The following is a 7,177-nucleotide window of genomic DNA, read 5'->3' on the forward strand; positions in this document are numbered from 1 at the left end:
AAGAACATGTCCCAACATGTTCAACTCGACAATTTTCAGTATAGGCTCGGTTTGGAACCGAAAGTCGCAAAGTTTGACTTCTGCTTTGACTTTCAGTTCTGACCCGTTTAAACCAAGTTTAGGATTGCCTTAGAGCTTCTGTTGGACCTATTTACATGTTAGTATAACTCTCTGAGATTATGCAACTTGGTTCATTAGAAATCCTATTCACATGCATGTTTCCGTTAATTGCTTATATGTTGACCATTATTGCCCAAATGACCTTAAAATATGATTTTTCAAAATGTAAAAGGGTAAACACCTTAGCTACTGATTTATAAACTTGCACCTAAAATTTGAGATCAGTTTGAGGTGTAGATTAAGAGTTATGCTCATTAGCGTAATTAGAAGCTTCTTTAGTAATTTAATGGCATAAATCGCATATAGCCTATCTAAACCCAAATTTTTATACAAAACTTTGTACCTACTGTTATAAAATATTATTTTGGGATTTTTAAAGATTTTTATTTAATTTTAGGCTGAGCATAACTTAGTGTTCTAAGCTAAATTCGGCTAATGCCGGTTTTGCCCTTTTGGGCTATAAAATGAGTTTTATAAATTCTATTGACCCCAAACCTTTTTCTACTAAACTAATATGTTAAATAAAGTATTTTGAGCCTTCTGGAATTTTAAAAATATCAGCTTTCTGTACCAAACCCGGAAATGGCTCCAAATCGCCTTTTTAAGCGTTTTTAACGCATAGTATGTAATAAAACCTTTATAAACATATGGGGATAATACCTACTGATTGTATTCAGTAAAATTTTATATTTTAACAGTAGGTGAATCTTTTAAACACAGAATTTCCAGTTTTGACCTTTTAGGCATATGTGAAATTACCAAAATGCCCTTTCAGAACATAGTATGGTTATAAGTAATAAATTTCACATATATACATGATACCTTACTGTTATAACTTAGTAAACTAAGTATATTTACTGATTTAATCAGACCTGTAACTCAGGTTATTATTTAAACTCTTTTACACCCTTTAAGATGACCAAAATGCCCTTATGAGGCATAGTTTTGGTTTAAAACCATTTGGGGCATAATGGAAGGTATTATTCTGATATCACAACATGTTTAAGGCATATTAGCTTAGGAAACTTGTATATGACTCTTATGGTTACTCGTTACGCACTTTACGCGTTCGGATCGGCTTATGTAACTAGTTTACCCATTTTAGCCGAAACGGGTCAAACCATATCATTTCTGCCTCAAAATCCAGAATGTGATTAAGGTACCCATATTAAACAAGTATGCAAGCTTGTCGGGTCAAAACCACATTCTAGAGTGGTCTTCGCCGTATCGTATGTTTAAACCGTAATCTTCATTTAAAACTAACCGGTCTAAGCTTAGGCTAAGTTAAAAGACCCGTTAGGATTCTAATAGGTTATTTAAAACCTTAATTCCAGATATAGGAGCCCAGTAAAAGCTATCTGTACTTGCTGATTTGATACGGCTGGGATTAAGTTTATATTTAGCTCAGGTAAATACTTTTAACTTATTTTCCCTATACGGGCTTGGGGTACTGTATATAAAATACCGCTTGGTCGGGTAATTGACCTTAGCCGGTCGGTGGTTAAGTGTTGTGATGTGTGTCGGTGTGTATATATTTTAGATATATATTTAAGCCCTTTTTACACTTTTAGCCAAGTTTTAAATTTATAAAACACGATATTCACTAACACTAAACACACATATGGGCAAGTGCACCCATCATGGACGTAGTATAGTGTTGGTAAGATACCGAGGTCGTCCAAGGACACAAGAGCTTTTAGTACCGGTTTATCCTCAACGTCTAATCAAATCAAAAAGGTTAGAAAAATGTTTTAAACTAAGAAAAGTAAAAACTAACTAAATGCTGAAAATAAAAATAAAATAAAAACAGATAGACAAGATGAATCACTTGGATCCGACACGTGTATTAGTATAACCTTTGATTATTTTCGCACTTTTGCACTTGTTTAAGAGATTATCTTAGTTATTGTAGTAGGCCCCTCTTTTGAAGGCGACGTTACCCTCAACCCAGTAGTTTGAGTCAGCAAGGATACAATCCTAAAGGGTCGGATTATTGAAAGATAATGAATTAAGTTATTAATGCGAATTGTGGTAGGCCCCGCTTTTGGCGGTGACGTTACCCTCGGCTAAGTAGTCTGAGTCAGCAGGGATACAGTCCTAAATAGCCGGGTTATAGTATTAATAGTAGTTAACTTAGGAGGGGGTCAAAGAGTTTGGATCCCCGCCATCCAATACCTATGGGCATTGAAGGAGACCCTACTAAATTTGACCCAGGTCCCAAGCAGGACCTCTAAACGCTGAACAAGGGCAAGACCCTTACCAAACCGTTCCCTTAACCCCCGACCAGGTAGCCAACATACCTCCATATAGACCGTGGAGATATGAATGGTGAAAATCTTTTATTTTATATAGACAGTAAAATAATGCCAAGACACCACGGACAAACGATAAGGAAAGATCACCTTCAACATAAGTAACTAGTTATTAAAGTCATTAATACAAAACCAAATAAAAAGTGCAAAAGATTAAAAATAAAAAGTATTATACTAAACACTTGTCTTCACCAAGTGATGTAAGAGACTTAGGCAAACATGGCCTTGATTGTCAAGAACTCTTACGGTCAATCTTGGATCCCGAGACGACTCACACACTCTACGATGGACAATGGATGATGGTGGTGGATGATGGTGTTATGGTGGTGGTGGGTGGTGGATGAGGTGTGAGAGAGGTGGTGTGCCAAGGGATGAGAGAGAATGAAGCCAAGCTCCTCTATTTATAGGCTGAACAGAAGGCTGGACACGGCCCCGTGCCCGTCTGACATTCTCTCTCTTCATTAATTGTAATTGCGAATTACAATTAATGCGCCTGCTGTACTTTCACCACGCCCCCGTGCCCGCTGGACACGGCCCCGTGGTGGGCAATGGAAGCTTCTACTGGTTTGTCTTTTCTGCTGCTTCCTGGGCACGCCCCCGTGTTCGCTGGACACGGGGCGTGTTCAGACTCTGTTTCTTCTCCTTTGCCTTGGGAGGTGCCGTTGAGGGTCCGGGCAGTCTACTTTTGTTCCTTTTCTTGTATTTATGGTAGAATTAGTTGTCTTTTTGCTTCTTTTGTGATTTTGAGCTCATTTCATCCTGAAAATACAAAAGGAAGACAAAAACACTCTTTTTCCAACATTAGTACTCAAAAAGGGTTAGTTTTATGCCTTAATTGATGTGATTTATATGTTGCATTTTACACACATCAAATACCCCCACACTTGAACTTTTGCTTGTCCTCAAGCAAAACTCTTTAAATGTGGCTTACACTCCCAAATGGAATAGGTAGAAGAGAAGTTTTTAGCTTGTCCTAGAGTGTCGGGGATCCAAGGTTTTTATAGGTTTTATTTTTATTTATTTACAATCCTATTCGTTATGATTTATTTTGAACGTTTCATAAGACAAATTACTTATTTGGGCATAGCATGCCTTATTAAAATTCCATTTATATACAAGTTCACATACCTCACGGGAGATCACTCAACACTCGGCCGAAGGTGTATATTTTTAGTGAATCACTCGAGAGCGGCATGGAACTTACGCCTTCCATAGGCTTGCCAAGCAATCAATCCTCCTCCTTTTTAACTTTTTACCTTTGTAAATATCAAGAGGACTTTTGGGGTGAAGGGTTAGGCTTGGGTTAAAGGTGGGTGGTTGGTTAGTGGTTAGTAAAAAGGGCGAAAATCGTAACAAGCGTCGGTTTTCGTGAAATACCTTGTTTTTAGTGACTTTTTATTTTTGAAGTATTTCTCCAAACAAGCTTTTATATAGCTTTTGTTTGTTTTTGACTTCATTATAAATTTTTTTTTCGTCACATAAAAAGGTGAGTTTACGAAAAAGCGAGCTTGTTACTAAAATAAAGGGTGAAAAATAAAAAGGTTTTTGGTGGGTAAAAAAAAGGTTTTGGGGTAATGAAATGAAAGGTTTAGGCTCAAAGGGGCTATCTAGAGGGATTTTGGGTAGGTGATAAAAAAAATGAAAAACAATGGTTTTGAAAGAAAAATGGTTAGTCCTAATGCCTCCATCATTTACTTACTTGGGTTTAAGTTGGTAAGGACCGGGAATGTATCGTCGTGGCAAGTTCTAGATTTGTAAGAACCGAGCGGCTATTCACACAAGAAACGAAAAAATGAGCATTTAATCTAAATATGTATATTTTTATGCTCAATAAAGGCTCAAAACTCACTTTTGTGGGAATGGGTTTTTATGTGATCAAGTATATATAATCGAATTTTTAACTAAGCTTGTCATGCCGTTTCATAATTTTCTTGTGTTGGTTCTTTTTATCACGACGCTATCGGTTGTAAACTTGTAAAAATATAACCTTTTTAGAACTTGTTATTCCCAACTTAAACTAGGACAAGTAAATAAAAAATGAAAAAGTTTTTGAAAAAATTTGGGGTGTTTAGCGGTTCCAATAGAGTTTTGTGTAAGGCTTGTGTTTAGGATTTTGCAAAATTTCAAGGTTTTAGCATCCCCCCCACACTTAAATTACACATTGTCCTCAATGTGTCCAAAAATAAAGTTTTTTGGTTGATTAGAATGTGTAAAAGTGGGTTTAAAAGCAAAGTTTTATGTTACTGGCATCCTGGACACGGCCCCGTGTTGACCGGACACGGCCCCGTGGTCAAGTGCCAGTAACAAAAATTATAGAATTGAAACAGAAGCCTGGACATGGGGGCGTGTCCGCTGAACACGGCCCGTGTCCAGTTACCTGAACTGGGTGATTTTCTGCAGGGGGCTTAGCACGGGGCCGTGTTGGTTGGGCACGACCCGTGTTGAGCCTTCTGTGATGGAGATTTCTGTCGGGTTGCCCTGTTCTTCGTGCATGGTTCCATTTTTCTCGTTCCCTTTTTCATCCATTACCACCATGAGTGTGTTTTATTCTGCAAAAACTTAAAAGATTAAACTAAACTAAGGATAGTTCCGCGGAATGCCTCCGTGGTGCGCCACGTTTATAAGGGTCCTTGGCTAGACCCGATTTGAGGCTATATATCTTCTGAGTGGGATGCCTTGCTTCCCATGTTACACCGTCGGAGAGCAGCATCTAAGCTTGAATCAATAACCTTCATGTAGTTTACTGGGTCGTCGTCCTCTATTCTTTTCCCAACTCCGAACTTCACTTCATCATCCCCATACCTCAAAGTGAGTGTCCCGTCATTCATGTCTACCACTGCTTGTGCTGTGGCAAGGAAGGGTCTCCCTAGTATAAGGGGGACCTCGGTGTCTTCCTCCATATCGAGTATGACAAAGTCAACTGGATAAACGAATCTGCTTACCCTTACCAAGACATTCTCGATGACACCTTGTGGGAACTTGACGGATCGATCAGCGAGTTGTATGCTTATCTTTGTAGGGCTCGTGGTTCCCAAGCCAAGCCTCTTGAACATTGATAAGGGCATGAGGTTAATGCTAGCCCCTAGGTCGGCCAAGGCATTGCGAACGGGCGATTCCCCTATTGAGCATGGAATCGTGAAACTTCCGGGATCGATTTTCTTTTGGGGTAGTTTATTAAGTACGAGGGCAGAGCATTCTTCGCCTAAATTAACTAATTGCAAATTTTCAATTTTCTTTTTATGTGTAAGGAAGTCCCTCATAAATTTAGAGTATTTGGGCATTTGGGTTAGGACTTCGATAAAAGGAATATTGACATGCAGACTTTCGAATTTTGCGAATTGCTCATTGGTCTTTTGACGAATTAACCTACCGGGGTACGGAACTCGAGGAGCCTTGGTAGGCTCTGGTGATGGAGGAGAGTTCTTTTCCTGCAGAGGTGTTGGCATTGTTTCTTCCGTAGGTGGTGGTACTTCTGCAGGCCCTACGGTGCGGTTTCGTAGTGTGATGAGGTGAACTTGCGCCTTTGGGTTTGTTTCGGTATTGCTAGGTAATGCGCCTTGCGGTCTCTCGGAAAAGTTTTGAGCTATTTGATTTATTTGTTTTTCTTATGTTTTGAATGCTAGCTTGTTGATTCCTAAAATTAGACTCTAATTGTAGAAATCTTTCCGAGTTTTTCTTATCAGTGTCAGAGACAAGGCGAGATATAGTATCTTCGAGCCTTTCTCGTCCACCTTGTTGTTGAGTGAAATTTTGTGACTCATTTCTTGATTGCTGAAAGTTTGTTCGTTGGGCTTGTTGGTTACTACTATTGCCGGGTTCCCTCTAACCAAGGTTTGGGTGGTTTCGCCATCCTTGGTTGTAAGTTCCCGTTGGAGGACCCGACGGCCTAGGTCTATTATCAATGTAGTTTACCATTTCTTGTTGATCGTCCGTTTCTTTCATGCAACTCCAATTTTCATGTGACCCACCACACCCTTCACAAGCCATAACCGAGACTGTTTTTGTCATTTCTAATTTTTTTATTTTTGAAGAAAGGGCCTTGATTTGGGCTTGTAAAGAAGTGCTTTCGTCGACCTTATGGGCGCCCGGGGCGATAGACTTATTTCCCCGGGGGGTGTGCCATTGAAAATTGGTTTGAGCAATTTCCTCAATCTGATTATATATTTCATGTGGGCGTCGGTTACCTAGAAGTCCCCCGGAGCTAGAATCAAGTGTCTGCCTAGTGTGTGGCAACAATCCATTGTAGAAAGTGGATACTTGTTGCCATATTGCGAGGCCGTGATGGGGACACTTGCGTAATAGCTCCTTAAACCTTTCCCAAGTTTCATATAAGGATTCCCCGTCCTCTTGTGAGTATGTATTAATTTCAGCCATTAATTTAGCAGTTTTAGCAGGAGGGAAATACTTATATAGAAATTTTTGGGCTAGTTCATCCCAGGTGTTTACCGAACCAGCTGGGAGGGCGTTGAGCCAAGCTTTCGCTCGGTCTTTTAGCGAGAATGGAAACATACGGAGGCGGATGGCGTCGTTTGATGCCCCATTGATCCGAAAGGTATCACATATTTCTAAGAAATTAGTTATATGTAGATGGGGATCCTCGTCCGCAAGCCCGTGGAAGGTTGCGAAGTTTTGGAGCATTTGTATCAAATGCGGTCGAAGCTCGAAGTTATTGGCTTCGACATTCGGAGCATTGATAGCGACGCCTAGATTACCTACGGTGGGCCGTAGATAATCCATAAGGGTAC

General features: G+C 39.8%; 1 non-coding gene across 1 annotated transcript; it reads left to right on the forward strand.

The window, feature by feature from the left end:
• The first annotated feature begins 6,705 nt into the window (after positions 1 to 6,705).
• Positions 6,706 to 6,812, forward strand: LOC118480064. The gene has a single exon (XR_004861703.1). It is a non-coding gene; the product is annotated as a small nucleolar RNA R71 (small nucleolar RNA).
• Positions 6,813 to 7,177: the final 365 nt, after the last annotated feature.

This window comes from Helianthus annuus, chromosome 6, assembly GCF_002127325.2.
Source record: "Helianthus annuus cultivar XRQ/B chromosome 6, HanXRQr2.0-SUNRISE, whole genome shotgun sequence".
NCBI classification, from domain to species: Eukaryota; Viridiplantae; Streptophyta; class Magnoliopsida; order Asterales; family Asteraceae; genus Helianthus; species Helianthus annuus.